Source organism: Microcebus murinus, chromosome 14, assembly GCF_040939455.1.
Source record: "Microcebus murinus isolate Inina chromosome 14, M.murinus_Inina_mat1.0, whole genome shotgun sequence".
Lineage (NCBI taxonomy): Eukaryota > Metazoa > Chordata > Mammalia > Primates > Cheirogaleidae > Microcebus > Microcebus murinus.
In genome coordinates this window covers 71,701,200-71,729,098 of record NC_134117.1, presented here as the reverse complement: position 1 = coordinate 71,729,098, position 27,899 = coordinate 71,701,200, and the positions used below count along the sequence as shown (strand labels likewise).

Below are 27,899 nucleotides of genomic sequence, written 5' to 3'. Positions count from 1 at the left end.
CTGGCCTCTTCCGGGGCTCGGCGACCTCATTTCCCCCAGACCAGCCAGGCCCTCCCAGCACGGCCCCATCCATCAGTGGCTTCCCGGCATTTATTGGGACGGAGCAGCTCCCCGGCCTCTCTGAATAAAGGAGGGGACCTGTGACACCCTGCCTGCTGCTCCGGGTGATTTCCAGGCTCTGAAGATGTCCTTCTGGTCATGGGGGAGGGGCAAAAGAAGGAACGATGTCCCTAGGCTTTCATCAGAAGTCGCTTTATTAGGTAGCCAGAGAAGCTGCACAGGCCCCAGTCCTGGCAGTCAAGGATTAACTGGACTCTTTCCAGGAGGGTGCAGCCTGCAGACTTGGAGGATGGCTGAGGGAAGAGAAAAGAACACGGATTTTGGAGTTAGCGAAGGCTGGGCTCAAACACAGCTCCAGCAGGACGTCTGGGCGGGGCAGCCATGTGCCTCTCAGAACCTGACACCCTCATCCTGCAGCCAGGGCGCCACGCCCTCGTGGGGACGCGCAGAGAGAGCAGGGGCACAGGAAGCGCTCGGCGCGCGTGGCCTCCCTTCCTCCCCAGTGAAAGGCCGTCGGTTTAAGGCACGAGAGCGTTCCCCCCCCAGAACGTTCCTGAAGCACGGCGGAGAAACATGGCAGGCGTCGAAGGGGCCCCTCCTGAACCCGCAAACATCAGGGCTGTGGAGTCGCAAAGCCTGGCAGGCGGTGGAGACGGCCGGCCGGCAGCAGCGAGGGGCAGAGGTGAGTCTCAGAGCCCTCTGTCCCACTGGGCACTTGGGAGGCGCCTGAAGCCAACAGAAGAAAGATCAGTGAAGAAAGAGGTGAGCCAGGGCCACGGCCATGGGGCTGAGCGTGCCGTGCAGCGCCGGGCGGCTCGGCAGGTTGGCCGCCACCTGCTCAGCCCCCAACCCGCCCCTCCCCCGAACAACTCTCGTGGCACTGCCCTGCCCCGCCCTTCCGTGGTCGGGAGACAGGAGGCCGCCGGTGAGTGGCCCAGCGCTGCTCTCTGCGCAAGCTCGCACTCAACTCGCGTGGGCCCGGCCAGCTGAAGTCAGGGCCTTGCTCAGAGCCCAGGGCAAGGGGTCCCCAGACTCGGGGGCTGCAGGTGAAGGCTCAGCCAGGCCACTGACATGCTGTGTGGTCTTAAGCAAGTCATTTCCTCTCTTTGGGCTTTTTAAAAACTCATCTGGAAAACGAGAAGACTGGGCAAGGCGGTCCCCGAGCACTGCCCAGCCCCCGCCTCCGAGGCTGTGTGTCGTTTCATGCATCTAAAAGCAGCCATGGTGCCTCACTGGTGGGAGCGAAGTCTGGGTGGTGGGTGCCCCACTAGTGGGAGCGAAGTCTGGGTGGCGGGCGCCCTCCGGAGCCCTCCTGGGAGCTCGGCACTGGAAGAGCGCCTGTTTGTTCCTCGAAGTGGACTGGGGCATGGTAGGGAGTGGCCTGCTGGCGGGCAGTGGACTCTGGGCATGGCAGCCGAGACTTCGCTAAGTTAGAAGGTGCTGGTGTCAACAGAGGACCTCAGTCACCCTGGCTTTCTGGGGAAGACAGTGTTTGGTATCAGTGGACACTCCTCACACTCAAGCCCTCTCCTCCGTGCCCGCAGGACATCACGGCAGCCCCGAGAGGCGCTGCTCGCCCCGCCAGCATGAGACCTGGGCCCGGAGAGCCCAGGCGCAGGCCCAGAGGGACAGGAGGTCAAAGTGGCTGAGTCAGGACTTGAGCCGAGGCTGGCCTGACTCCAAGTACATTCACGCTGTCCCTGATTCTGCACCCTCAGCTCACAGGGAGCTAGTCCAGTGCTCCGTCCAGATGAGCCGTGTGCCCTGGGAGGGTGCCCCAGGTCTCTAGGGCTGACTCTCCTCATCAGCAAATAGAGGAAGTGCAAGTGACCTCATCTCAAAGGTCTCTCCTTGCTCCGAGGTTCAGGAGCCCTCTGCCCCCAGAAGTCGTGTTGCAGACTGGGTGCTGTTCGAACCCTCATCAAGGGCTCTGCAGGGCCCGTCAGGATGGAAGTGGGCCATGAGCCCCTCCCGGGTCCCCGGTGGCCCTGCAGAACCAGGTATAGACACTCCAGGTGCTAGCGAGTAGGGAGGCCTGAGGAGCCCAGGAAATCTGGGGCAGAGACGGCTTACTGACTGGCACCTATGTATTTCAGCCTTTTTCGAACCTCCTTGTTGTCCGGGTGAGCACGTGTACGGTGGCCACGGCTGCAGTGCTGCCGGGCAGGAAGGGATCTGAGCCTTGCCCCGGGGTGGGGCCTCCCTGGGAAGGTCTGAGGAGGTGGACCCCATGTGCACCTTGTGCTCTACACTTGCAGAGACAGTCCCACACGGCAGTGGCCATGTGACATCACTGATGGCGACTTGCTCAAGTTATAAAAGACTGAGTGGGACCCAGGGTGGGGGCACCTACTCCTGTAGGCCTGGCGTGTCGGGATGAGCGCTGGGTTGAAACCCCCCCACGCCCGGGCGGCTGCTGTGGGTGGGGCTCTGGGGCTGCCTACGAGGGGCTGAAACGCAGCACCCCCTTACTCTTCGGTCTGAGCAGCAGCCTCAGCAGACCTGGGTGTGGCGGGGAGGCAGGGAGGAGGCTGCGCCAGGGACAGGCTGCACCCCCAGCCTCAGGAGGAACTGGAGCAGGGGCAGGCCCCATGCATGACTGATTCTCGGAGAGGAACCGGCCTGCAGAAGCCACAAAGGAGAAGTCTGTGTCAGACCTGTGACGCCTTCCAAACTGGATGTGACCAGAGGCTGTCCCAGTCGCTCTGATTCCAGTTTCAGCAGTTACAGGCGCATGCTGCTTTTCTTATCACACTTCGGTGCTGTCGGTTTCTATCTGCCAAAGTGCCCCCTGCCTTTGAGCTGCGTAGCATTCAACCGAAACCAACACAGAGGAGCAGGGGAGGGTGGGGCTCTGGTGCCAGACAGCCAGGTGGGGCTCCAGCTCTGAGTGGCTTTGGGCAGGAAACTCTGCACCTCAATTTCCTCATCTCTAGAACAGGACTAATAACAGAATCTATGTGAGGGTTACTGTGAGGATTATGTGAACTCACATATATATACATATAAATGCTTAGGACAGGGCTTGACACATAGTAAGTGCTTATGAGTTATAAATGCTTTCATTTCAGCAAAACAACACTGGTCTCATCATGTTTTAAGGTCTTACCCTAAGCCCCAAGCCAAATAATAATTTCCATTTGGGGGCATTTTCTGTGTGCCAGCACACAGCCTTACATACAGAGGCCAATTTAATTCTTCCCTGAACGCAACCTAGTGAGGTTGCTGGCATCCAATTTACAGAGGCATCTCTCTTTGGCTCAGAGAATTAACCTGTCCCCAAGGCTGACAAACAAGTAGGTGGTAAAGCCAGAATTCAGAACCAGGGCTGCCCAACTCCAAGCTTCAGGAACTTTCCACATCTCACACTGCCTCCTTGAGACCAAGCCCTCGGGTATCTTAACCCACCTCCAAGTCACCACTTAGCATCTAGGCAAAGATAAATAAGGGAGACAAACCACACCCAGGGAAGCTCTGAGTACTTGCTCACATACCTTCATAAAAATTAGTTTCTGAAAATATCCCATCCTTAGAGCACTGTCACAATTTGACTCGCTTTGCCACTTCCTGAAAAAAGCCACTTTTATAGACCATTGTCATTATTTGACCTGACTCTGAGCTTGCGCTGCAGGAAAAGCCCTGTCTCCAGGGCATTGGTCAAAAACAGTCAGCAGCACGGCTTCGGCATCTGCCTAAAGCTCGGACACCAACTGGGCAAACAAGACACGGCCAAAGCAACAAGGAAGATTTGGGAAAGGAGATATCCACTGGGCGCTTTGAAAACCTCTGACATTCATGAGATCTAGAAGGTCACAGACATGGGCAGGGCTGTGCCCGTGTGCAGGAAGACCTGAGAGGCTGCAGTCTCATCTCTGGCTGACTTAGGGAAGGCTAAAGCAGAGTCACAAACTACCTACGCACTGGACATGTGCCCCAACACACACCACACACTCTCGGCAAAGGGTAGAAGACTTGTTGGCTTAAGGCATTTAAGAGTATCTCTGATAAATCATTAGCTGGCCACTAAATTAACAAGAAGAGACTTTGGTAGCCGCATACTATGGAGAACACAGATTTTATATATTCAGTTCAGGAAATTCACTAAACAAACAGCTACAACAACCACCTGGGGAGGGAAGGTAAATCTGATTTGCAGAGTTACACACATTACAGAGTGCAGAGTTTGCCACGTTACATTATCTTCAATGTCCAGTTTGCAACAAAAGATTACAAGACACCCCCCCCAAAGAAAGTATAGCCCATACACAGAAAAAAAGTAATCAGTAGAAACTGTCCTTGAGACAGGTATCATACTTATTAGAGATTTCAAATCAGCTACTGTAATTATGTTCAAAGAACTAAAGGAAAACATTTCTAAAGAATTAAAGGTAAGTATGACAATGATGTCTTACTAATTAGACAATGTCAATAAAGAAATAGAAATTATAAAAACAACCAAATACAAATTCTGTAGTTTAAAAGTACAATAACGGAAATGAATAACTCAGTATAGGGGTTCAAGAGCAGATTTGAGTTAACAGAAGAAAATAATCAAGAAACTTGAGGACAGGTTAATTGAGGATGTCCAATCTGAGGTGCAGAAAAAAAAATAATGAAAAATGAACAGAACCTCAGTTACTGATGGGACACCATCAAGCGCACCAACATACACATAATGGGTGTCCTAGAAAGACGGGAAGAAAAAGAGGTGGGAAGAATATTGACAAAAATGATGTGAAAACTTCCCAAATTTGCTGAAAAGCATTATCCAAGAATCTCAACTCCAAATATGATAACCTCAACACAGATTCACACCTAGACATATCATAGTCAAGTTGTCCAAAGACCAAGAATCTTGAAAGAAGCAAAGAAAATGACTCACCATATATAAGGGCTCTCAATGAAATTAACAGTTGGCTTCTTATTGGAAACCATGGAATCCAGAGAGCAGCAGAATGACATTTTCAAAATACTGACAGGAACAAAAAGACTATCAATCAAGAATCCTATTTCCAGCAAAATCATCCTTTAAACAAAGGAAAACACGTTCCCATTTAAACAAAAACTAATAGTATTTGGTTCTCTGTTCTAGCAGATCTGTCTTACAAGAAATCCTAAAAGGAGTCCCTTAGGTGACATAAAAGGACATTAGATGTTCACTGAAATCTATGTTAAGAAATAACACTTATACAGCTAAATATAAAAGACAGTGTAAGGCCGGGCGCTGTGGCTCACGCCTGTAATCCTAGCTCTTGGGAGGCCGAGGCGGGCGGATTGCTCAAGGTCAGGAGTTCAAAACCAGCCTGAGCAAGAGCGAGACCCCGTCTCTACTATAAATAGAAAGAAATTAATTGGCCAATTGATATATATATAAAAAATTAGCCGGGCATGGTGGCGCAAGCCTGTAGTCCCAGCTACCCGGGAGGCTGAGGCAGAAGGATCACTCGAGCCCAGGAGTTTGAGGTTGCTGTGAGCTAGGCTGACGCCACGGCACTCACTCTAGCCTGGGCAACAAAGCGAGACTCTGTCTAAAAAAAAAAAGACAGTGTAGATGTATTTTGCAGCTCTTTTCTTCTATTTTAAAAATAACTGTATAAACTAATACTTGTAAAACTGTGAAAAGGCATAAAGATGTAATTAGATATATAGAAAACAAATAGCAAAATGTCTAACATAAATCAACCTTATCAGTAATTATACTAAGATAAATGGATTAAGTTCTACAATAAAAAGGCAAAGACTGACCAATCGACTTTTAAAATAGTCAAACTATTACCATCTACAAAAGACACATGTAAATTAAAAAATGCAAGTAGGTTGAAAGTGAAATGATGGAAAAGAATACACTATGAAAAAAATACCTAAAAGAGAGCTAGGGTGGCTACACAAATAACAAACACAACAGACTTTATTTTCTATTTCAAAATATTAAGGTGGTATAAATGTTTTTGTTACATGGATATCCTGTATAATGCTTAAGTCAGGGTTTTTGGTATGCTAGTCACCAGAATGGTATTCATTGTACCTGACAGGTAAGTATTTTAGCCCTTACCTCTTCTCCAATTCTTCTTTCTTGGTTTCCAATGTCCTTTATATCTCTTTGTGCCTGTGTATACATCATTTAGCTCCAATTTATTAGTGAGAACATATACTGTTTGGTTTTCCAATCCTGAGATAACTGTACTTAGGATAATAGTTTCCAGCTCCATCCAAGTTGCTGCAAATGACATTACTTTATTCCTTTTTGTGGCTGAGTAGTACTCCACAAGACACACGCACATGCATGCAAAAACACAAACACAAACACACACACACACACCACATTTTCTTTATACACTTGTGAACTGATGGGCACTTAAGTTGATTCCATATCTTTGCAATTGTGCTGCAATAAACATTTGAGCACAGATGTCTTTTTGATAAAATGACTTATTTTACTTAGGGTAGAAACCCAGCAGTGGGATTGCTGGATTAAGTGGTAGGTCTACATTTATTTCTTTGAAGAATTTCCATAGAGGTTGTACTAATTTTCAGTCTTATCAACGGTGTATAAACAGCATTCCTTTCTCTTTGCATCCGTGCCAGCATCTATTGTTTTTAACTTTTTAATAATGGCCATTCTGATACAGGTAAGATAGTAGTATCTTATTGTAATTTTGCATTTCCCTGATGATTAGTGATGTTGAACATCTTTTCATATGTTTCTTGGCCATTTGTCTATCTTCTTTTGAAAAACATCTGTTCATACCATTCGCAAAAGCTACAAAGAAAATAAAATACCTAGGAATATACTTAATCAAGGAGGTAAAAATCTCTACAAGGAGAACTACAAAACACTGATGAAAGAAATCACAGAGGACACAAACAAATGGAAAAATATCTTTTGATCATGGATTGGCAGAATCAACACCAATAAAATGTCCATAGTGCCCCAAATAGTTTACAAATTCAATGTAATCCCCATCAAAATACCAACATCATATTTCACAGATTTAGAAAAAAATAATCATAAGCTTCATTTGGAACCAAAAAAAAGAGCCTGAATAGCCAAAGCACCTTTAAGTAAAAAGAACAAATCTAGAGACATTGCATTACCTGACTTCAAGTTATACTACAAGGCTATAGTAACCAGAACGGCATAGTATTGGTATAAAGGTAAAGACATAGATGGATGGAAAAGACTAGAGAAGCCAGAAATAAAACCATATAGCTATGGCCAACTGATTTTGACAAAGCAGACAAAAACATACACTGGGGAAAGGATGCCCTATTCAATAAATGGTGCTGGAAAAATTGGATAGCCACATGCAGAAGAATGACACCCATCTCTTGCCATATACAAAAATTAATTCATGATAGATACAATATTTAAATATAAAGCATGAAATCATAATAATTGTAGACGGAAATGTAGGAAAACTCTTCAAGATATTGCATAGGCAAAGAATTTATGATTAAGACCCCAAAGGCAAATGTAGCAACCACAAAAATAAATAAATGGGACTTAAATTAAAAAACTTCTGCATAGCAAAGGAAATAATCAACAGAGTAAATAGACAATCTATAGAATGAGAGAAAATATTTGCAAACTATACATCTCACAAAGAATCTATAAAGAACTCAAACAAATCAGCAAGAAAAAAACAAACAACCCCATCAAAAAGTGGGCAAAAGACACAAATGGGAGTTTTTCAAAATAGATTTCAAAACAAAAAGGTTACTGGAAATAAGCAAGATGAACATTTTATAATGATAAAAGGGTAGATCCAGAAGGAAGATAAAACAATTATAAACATATAGGTCCCTAAGAACAGAGCCCCATAATTCATGATGTAAAAATGGACAGGATTAAAGAAAGATTCAATAATCTTTGGAGAGTTCAATACTTCATTTTCAATAATAGAAATAGGCAGAATGTCAATAAGGAAACAGAAGATTTGAACAAAACAAGGAATCAAGTAGACCTAACATACATCTATAGAATGCTCCAGCCAACAATAACATGGTAAACTTTCTTCTTAAGTACACATGGACTGTATTCCAGAATAGACCAATACTAAATCATACAGCAGGCCTTAAAATCTTTAAAAATTTTTAATGATTAAAACAAAGTATGAGATTGTGTTCACTCACTAATGAGGAATGAAATTAGAAATCAATTTATAAAAGAGGAAATTTGGGAAATTCACAAATATGTAGAAACTAGTCAACTCACTCCTAACTACCCAAAGATGCCAGGAGCAATGGCAAGCACTTGTAGTTCCAGCTGCTTGAGAAGCTGAGGGAGGAGGATGGCTTGAGCCCAGAAGTTTGAGGATATAGTTCCTTATGACTATGTCTGTGAATAACCACTGCCCTCCAGCCTGGGCAACACAGTAAGACCCTATCTCTAACTAACTAAATAAATAAATATCCAAAGAATAAGTCACAACAGAAAATTTGGAAACATTTTGAGATAGGCCAGGCATGGTGGCTCACGTCTGTAATCCTAGCACTCTGGGAGGCCAGGGCAGGAGGACTGTTTGAGCTCAGGAGTTCGGGACCAGCCTGAGCGAGAGTGAGACCCTGTCTCTACTAAAAATAGAAAGAAATTAGCCAGACAACTAAAAATATATAGAAAAAATTAGGCCAGATGGTAGAGCATGCCTGTAGTCCCAACTCCTCAGGAGGCTGAGGCAGGAGGATTGCTTGAGCCCAGGAGTTTGAGGTTGCTGTGAGCCAGGCTGACGCCATGCCACTCTAGCCCGGGCAACAGAGTGAAACTGTCTCAAAACAAAACAAAACAAAACAAAAAACACTCTGAGATAAATGAAAATGAAAATACAATATACTAAAACGTATGGAATGCAGTAAAAGTATGCTTAGAGGAATCTTTATGGTTATAAATGCCTATTTTATAAAAGAATAAAGATCCCAAATTAATAACCTAACTTAACACTTTAAGAAACCAGACAAAGAACATACCAAATACAACTTAAACAGATGGAAGGAAATAAGATTAAAGTAGAAATAAATAAAATAAAGAATAGAAAAATAGAGAAAATCAGCAAAAAAGCTGATTCTTTGAAAAGATCACCAAATTTGACAAATTTAGTTAGACTAAACAAGATAAAAAAGAATATTCAAATTATTAAAATCAGGAATGAAAGAGGGAACATCACTACCAATCTTACAGAATAAAAATGATTATAAGGGAATGATATGTCAACAAATTAGATGACTTAGATGAAACAAATTCCTAGAAAGACACAAACTACCAAAACCAACTCTAAACTATCAAACATTTAAAGAAGAATTAATACCAAATGTTCAATCTTCCAAAAGACAAGAGTGAACAGTTCCCAATGCCTCCTATGCAGCCAGTATTCCTCTGATATCAAAAGCAAAGACATAGAAAGAAAACCAATACCCCTTATAATACAGACACAAAAGTCTTCAAGAAAACTAGCAAAATACAATCCAAATCAACTGATGAATACATAAATAAAATGTGGTATATTCGTGCTATGGAATACTATTCAGCCACAAAAAGGAATAAAGTAGTCATATATCGATGAACTTATGCTAAGCGAAAGAAGTCAATCACAAAACTACAATATATGTATCAATACGATATGCGAATGGTTTAGTGGTTGCCTGAGGCAGTACAAGTGGGGTGGGGAGGCTGTCTCAGGAATGGGAAGTGACTGCTAATGGACATGGGGTTTCTTTTTGAGGTAATGAAAATGCTCCAAAATTAGATTTTGGTGATGGTTGCATAACTCTGTGAATACATTAAAAAATGCTGAATTGTATGAATTCTATGGTATATGAAATATATCTCAATACAGCTGTTTAGAAAAAGAGTCCAGTGATAGGTGTTTGAGGGAAGAGCCCAGGAAAAGACACAATTCAAACAAGATGTGCAATAACTACATAGCCAGGTGGGGTTTGGGGGATAAGGGGACTATTTTAGGGGTTCACTTTATTTGGATGCTCTGTGTTTTGGTCCCAGGATTCCTGAAGGAGTGTCCCTACAGGGGCACAGACTGACAGGATGAGACAACACACCTAGGCGTTTCCTTCTGCACTCTCAGGAGCTCAGAACTCTGAACTCCCTGAGAGACTTGAGGCCCAGATGGCCAAGATCAGGGACTCTGAGCTTCCGCAGGACTGGCTCCTCTCTGAGGCCATGAGTGCCCCCCAGTCCTGGGGCCGGCCGTGTGGACCGTGGCTATGTGCTATTAAAGAGACCTGCTCATAAACTTGGCCAAAGGGGGCTGCTGCCCCGTGCTTGCTCCCTCACTCCCCTCCCCCAAGCTGGACAACGGCTAAGTCATCTCCAGGCAGGTAGGAGAAAGCTCGGGACTGCTGCTAGGGGCACAGGGCAGTCCTGAGTCTCCTCAGAGCATCATCCGAGGTTCCCACTGCCAGAGGCCTCAGAGACCTCCAGTCTTGCCTGTTTGCTTCTTTCTAGATAAAGAAACTGAGGTTCCAAGTGTAAACCCAGCTAGTAAGGGGTGGAGCTGGGACTCTGGCTGGGCTTTCTGACCACTCGTGAGGTCAGCACGCTTGTCCCCATACCCAGGTGGGAATGCAGGGGCTCAGGGAGGTGAGGCTGACCTGGCTAGGAAAAGAAACCAGTTCTCTGCCTGGTGCTGGTTCCCTTTTTGAAAAAACCCACAGGGCTGCTGCCCAGGACCCTAGAGCGGGGCAGAGGTAACGAAGAGGGCGCTTCTCAGAAACTGAGCGGGATGCGGAGGGCTGAGGGCTGCGCCCGAGCCCAATCCCTGAGCAGCGCAGAGGGCTGAGTCTACTGCTTTCAAAGCTGAGTCGCCCCGAGGGCGGCACACTGCCTGGCCCTTGGCGGCACCCAGCAAGACACAGAGCCTGCCCTTGTCTTCAGGGCGCTTCTGGCTCCCTTGGCGAGAGAGCAGATCTTGCAAAATGGTGACACGTGTATTTGTGCATTGTGGTAAGTCTTTTAAAGGAAAAATGTGAGATGGAGAGTGGGCAAATAACAGGGGCCAGAGAAGGCCTCTCAGGAAATAGTGACACTGAGGCCCAGACAAACACTGGGGTCCCCAGGTCAAGAGCAGGGGCAAGGCAACTTCTGGCAGAGAGAACTGAGGGACACAAAAGCAGTGGGATATAAGAGGAGGATGGGGACATGGGGAGCTGGGGCCACGCTGGGCCCCAGCAGTGAATGGGACGCTGAGAGACGACTGTAAATGCCACTGGGGCCACCGGGCATTTGCAAGCAGGGAGCAGTGAGAGCAGCAGATGCCCTGCCCAGGCCACTCTGACTGCTGGAGGGCTCGGAGGACTCGGGGGCGTTGGTGTGTGCCGGTCCCCGGGGGCAGGAGCAAAGCAGGAGTGGCCAGGCAGGGGCAGCTGCTCGCTGGCCTGAGGGGGACAGCTCCCTGAACGCCTCAGCCCTGGACACGGCTGCGTGCCTGGAAAGCCTTCCTTATTTTTCTCATGGGCTGCTGCCGCCTCCCATAAGACCCAGTCGGCCACCGCCTGGTCCGGGCATTCCCTGATCCCTCGGGCTGGGTGCTCAAGGCTCAGGCTGCATTCTTCTCAGCCTGCAACAGCATGTCTGCTACCTGGGTCTCAGGCAGGCCATGGGCACGGTGGGAGCAGATTCTCTTTGTGCCCAGTTCCCGGCACGAGGCCTGCCGTGGACTGGGTGTCCAACACACGACTGTGAGATAAACAGGTAGAAGCCTGTATGGCAGCTGCCTACCAGCAATCTTGATGGCGTCGTGAAAAATGGAACCTTCTCAAGAAGGTGGGCTCAGAGGTTATGCAGGATTTTATACAGCAGAACCAGTCCTGACAGCCATGCCTCCCTATGCCCCCCCCCCCAGCACGGGGACGGGCACCTCTGCCTGCCCGTCCTGCACTGGCCCTGCAGCAGCGTTCCTGCCCGGCCATGGCCTCTGCGGCCTGGCTGCTGGGTGCCCAGTGGGCCCATGCCCAGCAGAACCTACACTTTGTCCATCAGCAAAGGGACACGGGTCCACGGGAATCCATCCCCAGTGCACACTGTTGGGGCACAGTGACACTCCCAGAGGGCTGGACTCTCCTGATGGGCTGCCACCAGGATCCAGTGGGTGTCAGGTGACACCGACAGGCTGAGCCTGGCCAACAGGTGGGCACAATGGTCTCCCCATCTCTGCGCACATTCTACTCCCCTGCCAGTGTTCACAGAGCGCAGATTCTGTGCTGCTGTGGTGCCAGATCACAAAGGTGACAAGATAATGACCAGCCAGTGGCAGCAGACACAGACCAACCACCGTGCAGGGGAGAATGAAATGAACTGGGCCTGAGGGCCGGGACCTCAGAGATGGCTCCAGGCACAGGCCACGTGCCTGGGGCTTGACCGCCCCGGGTCCTGGCCGAAAGGCACCTTGAGAGGGCCTGGTGAAGGCAGAGGTCTGGGCTGTGTGCAGGGGAGACTGGGAGGGTGCTGGGGAACATGATACAGCCGGGCTAAGACGCTAGGCCTCTTCCGTGGGCAACACGGGGCCAGGGTGGGGTTGAGGAGGGACCCAGTGTGACTGGAGCCATGGACGGGATGCTGGCTTGGGCAGGGGAGTAGAGGGGCGCAGATGATCTCAGGATGGCCTGTCAGGAAGCAGTGCAGTCCTGGGGCAGGGCCACGGGTGTGTCAGCCTTTGTGGAAAATGAAGAGCAGGGCAGGGCAGAGTCCCGGTGCCCGAGAAAAGGGGCAGTGGGGCGCAGACTCCAGCGGGAGGGCTGGCCTGGCGTCTGGGCTGGCAGGCTGGGGATGAGGGCAATGCGCGGGCCGGGCCGTTTGCTTAGAGGCAATCAGACTACCGGGCCCTGGGGAGCTGGTTCAGTAGCTGACAGAGGTCACAGCAAAAAGGGGGTGGGGGAGGGTCCCAGAGGCAGGAGAAGGGCTGGGGGCGGACGGAAGGGGGCAGGCTCTGGGCCACTCCGCGCTGGGTGGAGGGAGGAACAAAGGTCCGGGCTCATGGAGCAGAGGGGGCAGAGACTGGTCTTGTGGTGGTTTCAGGTTTTTCCTTTCCTGATGAGGAACTCAGCAAGTCTGCGAGCTGACAGGAGGAGGGGACAGAATGTAGGACGCTGGGCAGGGAAGGGGGCCTGCCAGTGGGCAAGACCCTGGAAGGCTGCAGAGGGCTGCTGCGGAGACCAGCAGGAAGGTGCGGGCAAAGGGCGGGGGCATCTGGGGAGTGGCACGGCGGCCGAGAGCACGTGCACGCGGTGGTGTGCGAAGGGCTCGGCCGCCAGTGCTCTCTCTCCCTCACTCCCTCTCCGCCTTGAACAGAGCTGGGCTCCAGTGCCACCTTCCTCCTCCACGTCTCGCCCATGGGCAACGTGCACAGTTGGGGAAAATACAATTTGCCCACAAAGGAAGAGATCCACCCACCACAGAAGCATCTGGAACATGCCCCAGGTACAATGAAGCCAGACTGCTGCCCTCAGAGTTCAGATCAAGTTCCTTAGCTCTGCTCCCCTGATCCTTCCCTACAAATCAGCTCCTGCTCGCCTGCCTTCCAGCTTCTTGGGGAGCACCTGGGACCAGGATTGCTCTGTCTGCAACAGTCTGCCTTGCACTGATAGTAAGTGTGACTAACATCACAGCGTCTCACGCCCCCTCGCTGAGAAGAGCCTGCAGCAATTCCCCAGGCCCTGTGCCCACCTCCAGCTCTGCGGCCACCAGGAGAGTGGGGCTCCCAGGCACCGGCCCAGGCTCTAGGTTTCAAAGGCATGATGATGACATGTCCTGACGTGGTTCTGGCACTTGATGTATTGCTGCTGTTCTGAGATTACAGATGATATGAGCCTTTCTACTTCCTCAAGCACGCTTTTACACAGAAACAACAAGCTCAAGTATTCTGCTGTAAAAGTTTGATTCAGAAACATCCAAGAATGAAATCAATAAGAACAGCTGTTGCCTTAGCAGTTGCCTTAATTGAAATGCTATCAATGACTAATGGACTCTCTTTGGACCTTTTCTAAAAACAAATACACACATTTCTAGGCTAGAGATGCAGGTATCTCCTTAGGCAGCTGCAACGGCTAAACACACACACAGCCCTTGGGAACGGACATCCTGTGCTTCTGCTATGACAACTGAATGAGTTTAATGTCCAAAGCAGCATTTCTCAAAATGTGTCCGAAAATCTGTGTGTCCTGAGACGCTCCATGAAGTGCAGGTTGCCTGGGAGAGACTGTGCCTACAATCGCCCCGACCTGGCAAGGAACCGCTGCACCGGTGTGACAAAGGCTCTGAGAAGGCTTGCAGCGAAAAGCTTTCAAGCTTTAATAACTCTTGATGTCTAAGGTTATTTGACCAAAGAACAACTCCCCTGTTTATTGTAGAACTCATGAACAATGGTCCAGACTGTGCGCCACCCAACCTAACCAGCCACATGGGTTCAAATTTGTTAAATGAGTCCACTGCACTTAAACATTTGCAAATTTTACATTAAAAAACCAAACATCTGTCTTGCTTGTACCACAGACTCTCCAGCTGCACGGGTTCTCTCCTCCCCACCTGGCAGTGGCTGGCAGCCCGCTCTGGCACCGCCCCCTCTCACCCCAGACGTGGCCAGCTTGGCCAGCTTTGTTAATTTCCATGAGCTGCAGAACCTTGCACACACTTCAGACTTGTTCCCCGCTCCCAAGCTGCGGTGGCCAGCTGTCCTATGGGATGGGTGGGAGGGCAGGGGCAAGTTGGGGAACATTCCCAGACCAGGCTGTTCCTCACCTGGATCGGCATAGCCAGCAGCTGGCCCTGGGGGGCCCCAGCCCCAGAAGACAAAGCTAGCAGGAGATACCTCTGGCTCCCTTCTGGGGCTGCTTATTGAGTACATATCCTCTCTTAGCAAGGCCTTGCAAATCCACACTGGCTTCTGGAACACAGGCTCCATCTCCTGCCTCGCTGACTGAGAAGGGGTCAGGAAAGACCCAAGCTGCTCACCCATGTGAATTCCCTCCTGCGCTGGGAGCACAGAAGACCCTGCTCTGAATGCTACTGGTGCTCTAGCTACTGTAACGGTGAAGACCCCGCACATGGCCCGCAGCCCCACTCTCCAAGCATGAGGGCCCACACGCAGAATTCTTTTCTCCTTTCTTAAAATTCAAATGCTAAGAAAACTTACTCTGGGGCAATGAGAACCTTGCAGCTACAGTATTCACATTTCACACTTGGTCTTGGCTGCAGTGGCTCAACAGGTACTATATATATGGCCAGATTAACTGGGCTCTATTTGCCCTTGAACTCTATACATCCTGTCTAAATGTAGGGTCCAGTTTAGGTTTTTCATATTTAATTATTATACATGTTATTATAAGCTACCTTAAACCCTTTGTGAAACCAACCTGCACACTTAGGGCATCACTTGTCACCTGGCCAAGAGCACTGCAGGCTGCGACACATTCACACCTTCTCTTTACCTGGATCCACAATACTATCTGGAGGGACAGGCTCTGCTGTGCATTCTGGGGGGCCTGCCTGACCTCAGGCCTCAAAAGCAAGGTTTCCCAGACTCACAGGATCACTCAGTCACTTGGGGGAGCTTCTCAAACACAGTTTAGCATGGCCTGCCCCACAGCTATCCAGCAGGTCAGGGGGCGCCCAGGAATCTGCTTTTTAATAAGCAAGGAAGGTGGATGTTAGGGCCACGTGAGTTCGGCGAGCGCTGCAGTAAAGGGACGCACCTCTGTTCCCCTCCACCTACATGGGCCATTTCAGTCAATCAAGGGTTAAGTCGTGCGGGCCACTGCCGGAGAGGCCGGACCTCAGGCGGCCGCCGCTGTCCCAAGCATGTTTCTTGGCTTCGGGCCCTCTCCAAGCCTGCTGCATTCCACAAGCAGCTCCGCTCGCAGGTTCCGCCGCGACTTTCGGAAAACTCTGAGTCAGGGCCGCTCTGTCCAAGTCTGTGACAGGCGGGCCAGAATGAATGGTCCCTCTCCGGGCGGTTAAGCCGCAGAGGCGGCGCCGGCACCGGCCGAGCTCGCTCGGACAAAACCTGCGGGCAGGTTCGGGACGCCGGGCGCCCTCCGCCCCGCGCGGACTTGGCGGACCCTCAGCCCGCGCCGCAGTCCACTCCTGGCCCTGGGGCGAACCCTCCCTGGGTCTCCCTCCTCCCGCCGCGGGGGCGGGCCCCAACCGCAGCCAGGCTCCGCGGAGCGAGAGCAACCCCTGGACGCGCCCCAGCCCCGCGATGGGAAGACGCCCCTCCAAAGTTAGAAGACTGTGGGGCGCAGCAGCCACACCTGAGCCCTCTCTGAAGCCGGAGCGGGCCTGGGGTCCTGGAAAACCAGCGCAGGTCGCCGGGCGGGAGCGCAGCCCTCCGCGGCAGCCGGCGGGAGCGGGGAGCGGGGAGCGGGGCTCGGGAGCCCGGCGCACGTGCGCCCGAGAGTTACCTTTGGGCGCTCGCAGGTGTCCCCTCCAGTCCTTGCAGCAGCACAGTCCCATGGCAGCCGCCGCCGCCGCTCGGCTCCGCTGCGCCTGCTGCCGGCACGCGCGGCCGCCGAGGTCCGGCGCGGGGCAGTGCCCGCCGGCCCGGGTGCGCGGGGCCGCCCGCCGCGCCCTCAGCCTCGCGCTCCGCCGCCGGGCGCCGCGGCCTCGGGCAGACCCTGCTAATCAATGGGAGAACGCGCAGATCGCGCCGCAGCCCGCTTTTATCTCCGCGCGGGCGGCCCGCGCCGGCCCCCCGCCCGCGCCCGCGCCCGCGCCCGCGCCCGCGCCCGCCCCGCGGCCCGTTACTCTCGGGCGCCGCGGCCGCCAGGGGGCGCTGCGGGGCCGCCCGCGCGGACGGGAAGAGGCGCCTCGCCGCGCCAGGCGGCGCCCCTCCTCCGGCGCCCTCGGAGCAGCGCCTCGTGGGCGACTGGGGCGGGTCCCAGGGGCCACTGGCTCTCAAGTTTCCCGGCTCGTCTGAGCCAGCAGTAGCAGGAAAGGGGGTGTTTGCCCAGGCCACCCCAAACCTGGCCGGCCTACCCACGGACTGCGTGGCTTTGAGTAAATCACCTCCCCTCCGAGACATGAGGGCCGTCGTATTGGTTCAGATGTCACTTAGCACAAATTGAAGTTGTGGTGGAATTAAGTTAAACTCTCTGCTCAGTTCCCCATCTATTTAACAGAGAGAATAATAGAAACTGCTTCATTGGGTCATTGTGGCGATTAAATGAGTTGATACATACAAGGACCCTAGAACCAAGTGGCGCGAACTCTCATCATCATCAAGTGTTGGTGAGGATTGGGCAAATGGCACTTTTACCCTGAGATTGTGTTTTGTGCAATCACTTTGGAAGGTAACATGGGAGCTGCTTATTAAAACTAAAAATGCTAATACCCTGGGAGCAAGCAACCCCTCTCTCAGCATGCACCCCACAGGAATGCTGATCCACGTGCCCAGGGAAAACTATACAGAGCTATTCATTGCAGCCTTGCTTGTAACTTCAAAAAACTGGAACCACCAAAGTGTTCATCAGTAAAAGGATTACCAAATACAGTGGCATTTTCATAAAATGGAACACAATACAAAAGAAGGGAGCTAGGGCTCAATGTTGTAAGATTTATGGATTCGTAGCTCTTATGTGAAACACACACCCACACCCACAAAAATATTACTGCAGTGCTCACTGTATGCCAGGCTCTGTTCTAGGCACTTGGATCTGCAAAATACCTGGGAGAAAAACAGGAAACCAAGGATGGTTCCCTGTGGAGACAGGGTGCCTGACAAGAATGAAGTCAAGTGGGTGTCAAGAGCCTTTTTTTTTTTTTTACAGTGGTGTCATTTTGCAAGTACATGCATATTTATGTCTTATTGTATAATTAAAGTAAATAAACAAGTAACAGAAATTGTATTTTTAAGTGTCTGGCACAGAGTGAGGTTCTTAAAGCAAAGTTCTTTCTCACCCCTCCAATTCCAAGGAGCTGTTCCTGACCCTGAAGCAGGGCTGTGGTCAACCGCTGGTGGCCTTGGCTTGACCAAGATTTTCTCCCTTCCTCCCCGCCCCCATCCCATCTTCGGAGGACAAAGGTGGTCCCAGAGTCCCAGGGGAGGCTGGGGAAAGCCAGGCTAGAAGGCAGAGGCTGCCTGAGGCTGCCAGAGACACGGAGCAGAAGAGTTAAACAGTGGCGGTTTGGGGGGTGGTGACTTAGAGCAGGGAAGAGGTTTTCCCAGGAGTTAAGTCTTCATTCAAAGGAGAGATTAACTACAGTGTGCAGATTTCTGCCTCCCTCCTCCTCCTTTAGCTCCTCTGAAAGACCAGAGTGAGGCTTTAGGGAGAGAGGAGGGTTGTCCTGCACTAGATCCAGAAAGAAAGATGTTTTCACTTCCTGACATATAAGCAGGGTTATGAAGAGAGAGGGACTGAGAAAAAGCAGAGAGACCTGACTTCTGGTTGCTGCCAAGTCATTTTAAACAGTGTTAGCACCAGGCAAGATCACTTAGTCACAGCGGGCTTAATGAGGCCCCAGGAATTCCAAGCTAGAGCTCCCTGCATTCAGGGAGCGCATCTGCAGGGAGCGAGCCCCTGTGATTGTCCAACCGCCAAGTTCTACATTTGGAAAGCAAGATTTAAAAGAAAACATCACAGCAGCCATTGTGGGCTGCTTGTTTATCTTACTAAGAGGAAGTAGCAAAGCAGGATAGTTTCAAATGAGCCTATTATAGAGGGTCAACCTCCCCATTGAATCGTTTAAATATATTTTGGGATACTCGATTTTTCAAAGTGGCTTTAAATATCAACTCCCAGGGCACCTCAGCAGACAAATAGGAAGGCAAGAGCTTCGAGTGTCATTCCCTTTGGTTTCATACGCCTTAATTCCTAATTACACATCGTCTTTTTAAGTTTTCTAGTTGTATGTTCTTCCTTAAGGGGGAAGGAAAATAACATTCACTATGTGCTTTTACCATGTGCCAAGCAACTTGCAAAGGTGATTATCTCAATCAACCACAGGACAACCCCATGAGGCAGACACCATTAGATTCAATTTACAGAGGGAGAAACTAAAGTCAAGGGAGGTAAAAACACTTGCCTAAGACCAATAACATGGTAAGTGGCAGAGCCATGATGAATGGGGGGTAGATGGATGGAGGGGTTGATGATTGATAAGTGCATACATAGATGGGTGGGTGGGTGGTTGGATGGGTGGATAGGTAATTAGGTGGATAGATAGTAGATGATTGAATGGTTGACAGATAGATGAATGGATAGCTTTCCCCAGTTAGGCCTAGAGTCATGGCTGCAATTGGCAAAACACACACTGAGCATACAATTTGCCTGAAAAATCAAATTCCCTGAACATAGCTCTGTCCCCCAAATTGATCATGACCCCAAACTAAATTTGAATTGAACCACAATGTCAGAATCATTCAATGCTGCAAAGCTCTAGCTAAGTTCAAGCTTCCTAACTCCAGAAGAGGAACCAGGAAGATGGGGGCCTCTGGGACACCTTCCTGAGTGAGAAGGTTGACCTCCCGCACACTATAGGCACAGGACAGCAGAGCTGGGACAGGTGGTGGGTGTGCAGTGAGCAGCAGTGGGCTTGGATACCAGCTTTGGAGGACAAAGGCTCCATGGGGTGGGGGCTGCCCCTAGCATCCTGAGCTCCACCTCCTGCTGCTTTGTTTTGTGTCTGCAGAGAAGCTCAGCTCGCCGCAGGTGGTGAGGATGCAGCTGTTTCTAGGCTGCTGCTGCTGCTGGGATCCTGGAGCTGGCGCAGCCAGAGCTGCTGGTTCCACATGTGCCCCAGACCTCTCAGGGTTCTCTCAGGAGACTCAGGACTAGGCTTCCGAAGTCCTTCTGCAGGGTCTGGGCCCCCCTGAAATCCAAGGCACCCTCATGGCACCATCATATGGTGTGAGTTCAGCCCTGGGTAGCACTGAGGAAGGGCAGAAAGGGGGACATACCATCTTAGCACAGGTAGCTTAGGGGGGCTATGATGATCATTCACTCATTCCTTCATTCATTTATTCATCCATGTATAAACAATGACTACCAGAACTGAACACCTGACAAAAAGACAGCCCAGGGGTTCTGCTGGGGGCAGGGGGTTGGGAGAGTGCCCTGGGAGCTGTCGGGGCCAGAAAGCCAGTCTGCTGAGGTGGCAGAGAAAGCTCTGCAGTGGGGGGCTCCTTGGGGTGGGACCTGAGACGTGAGGAGGAGTCCACTGCCTTAGGGACAGCACAGAAATGCTCCCCAGGGGCAGCGGAGATACCGCGCTAAGAACCTGGTCTTCATTCTGGGGTAGGGAGGAGCTGCAGCATAGCGTCCAGGGCCAGGGACACGGTGTGGCCTGTGATTCTGACTGGTCAGCCTGGTGGCTGGAGTGCAGCAGGGATGGGAAGCGGGAGATGGGAGCAGGGAGAAAGCTCAGGTGCACGAGGCACAAGCCAGGGCAGGTGGCAGGCGAGAGGAGCTGGAGACAAGGTGAGCAGTGTGCCAGCAGGAGGCCTGGCCAAGCACACCTCCCTGCGCTCCTGCCTTATATAGTCCTCTCCCTCAGGGCTGGGCTGCCCTGTGACCTTCTTTAACTGACAGAAGGTGGCAGAAGTGACTCTAAGCCAGTTCTGGACCTAAGTCCTAAGGAGGCTTGGTAGCTTCTGCATTTGTCTTCATGCCCCACCTTATGAGCAGTGGGACTGTCCCGAGACCACTGCACTGCAAGAAGCCCACCCCCGCGCTGTGGGGGTGCCTTATGGAGAACTGAGGTCCTAGCCAGTAACTGCACTGACCCTGTGAGTGAGGCTGTCCTGGAAGTGGAACCTCCAGGTGATACCATGTGGGGCAGAGGGAGCTGGCCCGGCCACACCATGCCCCCATTGCAGAACAGTGAGCAAATAAAGGAAGGGCGTGTTATCTTCAGTCACTCTACTTTGGGATGGTTTGTTATGCAGTTACGGATAACTGAGACATAGGAAGCATTAGATACTATGACAAACACTGCCTAGCCCAAGGCTAAGAGCTTGACATATGCACACTCACTTAGAATCTGGAGCAACCCTATGCATTTGATGTCATCATTATTTCCACTTTAAAGAGGATGGCACTGAAGCACAGAGAAGTGAAGTAATTTGTACAAGGTCACATAGCTCATTAGTGCCTGAGCTCAGATTGGCACCCAGCCCACCTTGCTTTCCAGCCTGCAATCTTAAGGACGCTATGACAAATATTTTGGAGGGAAAAGGACAGAACATGGTGATGAATTAGATGCCCCATGGGTCTAAGGCACATATAACTGTAGTTGAGACTCAAAAAAAGGCAGCCCCTGTGAAGTGCTGGGTGGGGCCTGGCAGGAAGGCCACATGCGGCTCTGCTCGGCACTCTCAGCTTGTCAGGTAACGTCTGTGTCCCCAGCCTCTGGAGCAGGGAGCTCATTGGAGAAGAGAGTGACGGAGAGCTCATTACAAACCACACCTCATACTGGCACTAGTAACTCACAGGCACTGTCTTGCTTAACTTTCACAACCTCCCTGAACTGAACCAGTGAAGCGCCATCATGTCCATTCTAAAGGTGAGACACGGGTACCCGCCAGCTCTCAGGATCGCATGGCTGGCAGGCAGGGTGTAGAGGCTGTGCTTGAATCTGGATGGTCTGAACACCGTGGGCCACCTTCTCAATGACCACCCACTGCCTCTAGCTGTGAGGGTCTACCCTGGGCTGCCTCTCCCTCCCTCCTCCCCTTCTCCCGTCACAGTTCTCACCTGTGTTCCTCCAGCGGAAACCCAGTGCACATCCGCACACAGCCGCACACACGGACGTTCTGGAATTGGAAGGGATTCTGTATATTAACACAACATTCTCATTTTTCAAAATCTGAGGTCCAGAGAAGCTGGATCCAGCCACATCGGGCATTTCTTAAGGGCCTACTATGTGCCAGGCACTGCAAACTTAGTGAGTGACAAGTTGGGGCCATCCCCAGCCAACTCCAGTTTTTGCTCTGAAACAAATAGATCTACAGAAATGATAAGCAAAAGGAGGCCTCTTACACCTCTCAAAATGTTCTGTGCACAGAAGCCAAGTGATCTGCATTTCGATATCTAGCTTGACATTTGGCTAAACATGTTAACTAAGCCCCTCTTCCCTTAGTAGCTCATCAACAGCACTGCAGTTATTCACTTCGCAGACTCTACTGGTATCTTGTGTGTTTTTAAGTTAAGTATATGATTCTGAGGAAGATAGGTATTACTTTTTTCTATTTGAAGCAAGCCCCACATAGCTTTGTGCTAGAAAAAGCTATGGATCCCATAAGGACTGGGAGGCTTTTTCCTTTCTCTTAATGAGACTTAAGTCTCATTTCTCTTTTTCCTTGGGCTTCCAGGAAGCTCAGGGGAAATTTAAAGTTTGGCTTTGGCAAGTATGCAGGTCCTAATGGCCTTCACATATGTGTTTTGTTCTTGATTTTGCTTTGCTACTTTTATTTGCATTTTCTCAGGCTCTCAATTTTATTTTTAACTCTTGTGTTTTCATTATTTTATTCTAAGTATTCTCATTAGAAGCCATTTCAAATCCTTTGTGGAATAATATAGGAGTAAAGCAGAAGTCAATAAATGTTTTCTAAGGGGCAGACAGTAAACATATTCAAGCTTTGCAGGATATATGGTTTCTGTAGCAACTACAGAAACTACTCTGCTGATGTAGTGTGAAATCAACCACAGACAATACATAAAAGAATGGACGTGGCTGTATTCCAATAAAACTTTATGCACAAAAACAGGTGGCAAGCAAGATTTGGCCTTTGGACTGTAGTTTACAGTGTTTTAAAATAATGTTAGAGCATTTGGGAAATAATTTCCTCTTAAGTTGGGAAGTACTTGGCTTAGAAAAAAAGCGAATACATGGGAATTCTGGCCACGATGTCTAGTCTCCACCTCTGGGTGACAGATTGCAGAAAAGCACTGTGGAAGCTGCCTGGGCAGTTTGGCTCGGGAGAGGGGCAGGCAGTGCCCAGGAGGGGTCAGTCCCTGACAGAGCAGGCTGTGAGGTCTGCCAGCAAGAGCGAGCTCCCCGCACACTGGCAGTGCCCACTCCTTGGGGAGGAGGCACTGGGAGCAGAGCTCCAGAGGTGCCCCGCCAGCCAGGTCCCCCAGCTCCGGCCAGTGGCTCTTCAGCCGCAGTGGATGCTGTTCATGGAAGGAATGTGTCTGCAGCTCCAAATTCCCACAGAGAAAGACAAGGGGAATCGTTGGGGAGAAATTCCTGGGCCACATTTTTCTTGCTGTTCATGTGGCCTGAAGCCATTGAACTTGGCCAGACTGCCCAGGGAGGGATTTTACAAAGCCCATTGTCCTTTCCCTGAAGTCTCACCCCCACCCTGCCCCCACCTGCTCTTTCTGCCTTTTTTTCTTTCCTCCCCCAGCCCAGGAGAAGTGCAGCATGGGAAAGAGCAGCGGCCACAGCAACTGCTGAGAGTGCCTGATACAGACAGGGCACTTCCGGGCGCAGCATCAGGGCCTTCCCTGCGCCCAGGGGCGGGCTGTCTCAGTTGCCTGAGCATTTGTCACCTAGTGGCACACAGGCTTCAGTCCTAACAGGAACACACATTAAACACTTACTATATGCCAAGCACTGTTCTGAGATTTCTACTTATGTTAACTCATTAATTCTGGAAGGAACCTTATTACAATCTCCATTTTACAGATGGGGAAACTGAGGCACAGAGTGGTTAAGTGACTTACTGGGCTCCCACAGATAGTAAGTGGAAGAGACAAGATTTGAACAGAGGTGCCTGGCTCCAGGGTGACTCTTAACCTCTTCAGTTTTAGTACGTGTGACCCCTCAGCTCAGTGTTCTATTTGTAGATATCACCCTAATGGTGTGTCTCTTCAGTTACAGCAAAAATTCGTTTTACAAAGCATCTGCAATAGATAGGGCCTGCGCACCCTTTACGGCTCCCAGCACAACTACTCCCCAGGAGATGAGACCCTTTATCATGAACTAGACCAACCTGGTCTGGTCCACTTAGCTGGTAGCATAGTACTGAGGACTAGGGGTTAACTAGTCTCTTTGTGGTTGTCACTTTTGCTGCTGCAGCTGCTGTTGACACTGCAAGGAGGAACCTCAGTTACCAAGTGAGTCTTTGCAATGTGCTAGACCCTAGGCTTGGTGTTTTACCTGCATTACACATCATTGACACACAGCCCCGAGCCTGATGCTAATAACACATTTTACAGATAAGGAAACTGGGCACATTAATCAGGTAATTAATGTACTGCTATAACAACTCCAAAATCGCAGTGGCTTAATCCTATAAAGATTCTTTCTGTGGGTCTCCTGCAGGTCAGTATGAAAAGTGGGGAGGGAGGGGGCTGCTCCACGTGGTCACTCAGGGCCCACACTCCTCCTAGGGCCTCAGTATCCTCCTCTGGGTCCTCGCCACCTGCTGTCAGACGCAGGGAGAGGGAGCAGGAGGATCTCAGGGGATTTTAGGGGCTCGTGCTGCCGGTGGCGGTGGCCGACAGCACACACGGGCACCGTCACTCCTACCCACTTTCTGTTGACCAAGCTTTAGGCACGTGCCCCATCGCACTGCAGAGGGGCTGGGACGCGGGGTCGTCTGCACGGCCATAAGAAAACGGAAAGGGAAAGGCCGCCACGCGGGTTCAGCAGGGCGGGTGAAGCGGGCTCAGCCGGGCCACTTGCAGCCCACGCTCGTGCTTTGCCGCCAAGGCGCGGCGCCGTCTGAACCGAGTTCCAGCCCCGCCGCGTGAACGCCGCTGCGTGCTTCGTCCGGACGGAGAGCGGGCTGCGGGTCCTGAGCCCGGAGGCGCTGGCTGTGGCGCGGGCAGAGGAAGGCGCGGCGTGGGAGCCCGGGGCCTTCCCTCTCTCAGCGGCCGGGCCAGGCAGGTGGAGGGCGGCGGGGCGGGGCGGGGCGGGGCGGGGCGGGCAGGTGGAGGGCGGCGGGGCGGGGCGGGGCGGGGCGGGGCGGGCCGGGCCGGGCAGGTGGAGGGCCGGCGGGGCGGGCAGGTGGAGGGCGGCGGGGCGGGGCGGGGCGGGGCGGGGCGGGCCGGGCTGGGCCGGGCAGGTGGAGGGCCGGCGGGGCGGGCGCGCTGCTGCCACCTGGCGGGGACGCGGACGGGCGCAGGCTAATTCCATCCATCCCGAGTCTAGGCAGATCCCATCCTGGCCCGAGTCTGGGCCCATTCTGTCGCCTCCTGATGCCAGGCAGGCAGCCCAGCGGAGCTGGCCTTGGCTGCCTGTCCAAAGCATAGATGCTGGGGTGGCGAAAAGTCCCAGCTGCGGCTCCTCCAGGGTGCTCTGCCTTGTGGGAACCCTCCGCGATCTGCTCTAGCTGGAGGAGGCCGTGCCGGATGAGGCCCCAGGGTGGTGGGCATGGACAGGGCCCTCCCCAGCTGGCCTTGGTGGTGGCAGTGAGATGACAGCTGCATGGAGGTGGGGACAGCACCGGTAGCTGCCTGCAGGGGAGGAGAGGGCTGCGAGACTCTCCAGGGCCTCTGGCACAGGACTTCCGTGCTGGGGAGGCCTGCGAGCCTCCTTGCTGCTGTTTCCAGAGGCAAGCTGGCCTCAGATGGCTGTCAGATAGCTCCTGAAGGCCACCACCCCACACCCCTTCTGACTCAGCGCCAGGCTGGCTCTCTCAACCCCAGTGCCTCGGTTTCCTCCTTCCTGCAGCCAGGCCTCAGCCCACCCCTCAGACTTCCTGCATGCCACACCCGAGAAGCACCTTGCAGACCATGCACACCGACCGCGGAGGGGCTCATGAAATCAATTCTTAGGTCTTGACCAGAACGTTTAAAAATGAGATAGAATCACATAGAATGGAACAAGCCAGAGAGGCTCTAGGTAGGAATAGTGCTATTTTGTGAAACCCTTGGTTTGGTGTGCGTCTGGGCCTTGGGGGCCACCTAATGTTTACTTCTCGTCAAAAACATCTGAAAACACGATTATTGTATCCTCATTCCTTCCAAACTACATGGGTTCTTTGTGGAAATTAGTCTACACATTTCTCCTCCTCTACCAATTCTCCCAACCAATCGCCCTCTTCCACGGGCACAGTCATTGCCAAACCACTCAAAAATAAAAAATAAAACCAATTACCAAGAACCACAAAAGCTCCTGGTACACACTAATCCCAGGAGTCTGCAGCTTATTAGTCTGGTGTTTGCATATCCAAGAGGGCCACTTAAGTGACCCTTCACAGGACAAAGAAGATCAGCTTCTCTCAATGTAAGACAAAGAAAAGAGAAGAACCCTGGGCCTCTGCATTCCTTCAGGGCAGGCCCGGCAGGCTGGGCTGGTCTGACAGTGCTCTGACACATCTGGTGGATTGTCCCTTGCTTCTCTGACATTCCTTCCACAGTTACTTGTGGAGTGCCACTCTGCACCTGACATGGGAACCGCAGGCGACAGCGGCCTTCTCATCCCAGGCTGTGTGCAAGTGAGGACAGGCGGGGAGGTCTGGCTCTCCCCGATGCTGGGCTTCTCATCTTTCCTGCACTGGGGCCAGGGCAGGTCCTCATGCTTACTGAGCACCTGCTATGTCCCAGGCTCTACTATATCCTGCAATTCCGGCCAAGGGCTGTCAGAAGTCATTATTGTCATCATCCAGTGAGACTCGAGATGAGCTGGTGCACACAGCCAGGAAGTAGCAGGTCCTCGCCTGGATCTCACAGACTCCTGCGGCTCTGTTCTTCCCACCTGACCACAGGCCTCCAGGTAGCAGCACCTGAAGTCCCAGGGCTGTGCTGCCAAATGACACAGCACGACAGGAGCAGCACACTGCCCGTGTTGAAGTGCAGGGGACTGGCCAGGGCCTAGAGCAGGAACAGAAAGGAGCTTGGGCTTCTGGGTTTCAGACCCTGAGAGTGTGGACTGGATTCCACGGTCAGCGATAGTGGACCCTGCTGCAAAGGGCCAGTGGCCGGGCCACGCCACTCCCCACTCCATGATGGTACGAGTTGCTCGGGCTGCCAGGACAAACCTCCACAAACCAGATGGCTTAAAACAACAGAAACTTATTCCTGCAGGGTTCTGGAGGCCGAAAGCCCAGAATCAAGGCTTCTGCTGGGTCTCGATCCCTCTGAAGGATGCGGGGAGAACCTTTCTTCCCTCTTCCTGCTTCTGGCAGCTTCCGTTGCTCCCCAGCGTTCCTCGGCTGGTCGACGCGTCCCCACCTCTGCCTCCGTCTTCACCTGGCCTTCTCCCTCTGTGTGCATCCACGTGACCTCTCCTCTTTCTTCTTTTGCTTTTTCTTTGTTTTTAGAGATGGGGTCTTTCTCTGTCTCCAGGCTGTCGATCCACCCCCCTCAGCTTCCCAAGTAGCTGGGACTATACCGCACCTGGCTAATTTTTAAAAATTGGTTTTAGATATAGGTTCCCGCTATGTTGTCCAGGCTGGCCTCAAACTCCTGGTCTCAAGTGATCTTCCTGCTCCCTCCTCTCATAAGGACATCAGTCATTGGATTTAGGGCCCACCCTAATCCAGGATGACCTCATTTTAGCTAATTGTATCTGTAAACACCCTATTTCCAAATAAGGTCACAGTCTGAGGTTCCTGGTGGACATGAACTTTTGGGGAACACTATTCAGCCCAGGACAACCACTTCCCTCTCTGTCCAGCCTCTGCCTCCCAAACTGTGTCCACTCCACCTCGGGCAACAGAAGAGCACGGGTGTGTGCTTGGAACCCAGGAAGGCCACCAACCTGCAGAAGGACTTCCAGACCTGGCGTTTTCAGTGATGGTAACTCTAGTTTCTGCCATGCTGGTATTCCAGAGTAGAGTGCTTTTTAAAAATGCTGAACTACTAGTATCTTTGTGATATGTTTTCTAAAAATAGGAATCATTTATGCCTGGGGATAACTGAAGTAGAAGTTTGGATCTATTAATAGT

The 27,899-nt window shown here is 51.3% G+C and overlaps 1 long non-coding RNA gene across 1 annotated transcript in view; it reads right to left on the bottom strand.

Moving 5' to 3' along the window:
* Positions 1-702: 702 nt before the first annotated feature.
* The window catches only part of LOC142875571 (uncharacterized), a 42,591-nt gene continuing 15,394 nt past the window's right edge, over positions 703-27,899 (bottom strand). Inside the window, exons 2-3 of the long non-coding RNA XR_012922914.1 lie at positions 21,754-21,812; positions 703-786 (exon numbers count right to left, since the gene is read on the bottom strand). This is a non-coding gene — a long non-coding RNA (uncharacterized LOC142875571). The remainder of the gene's footprint in view (positions 787-21,753; positions 21,813-27,899) is intronic.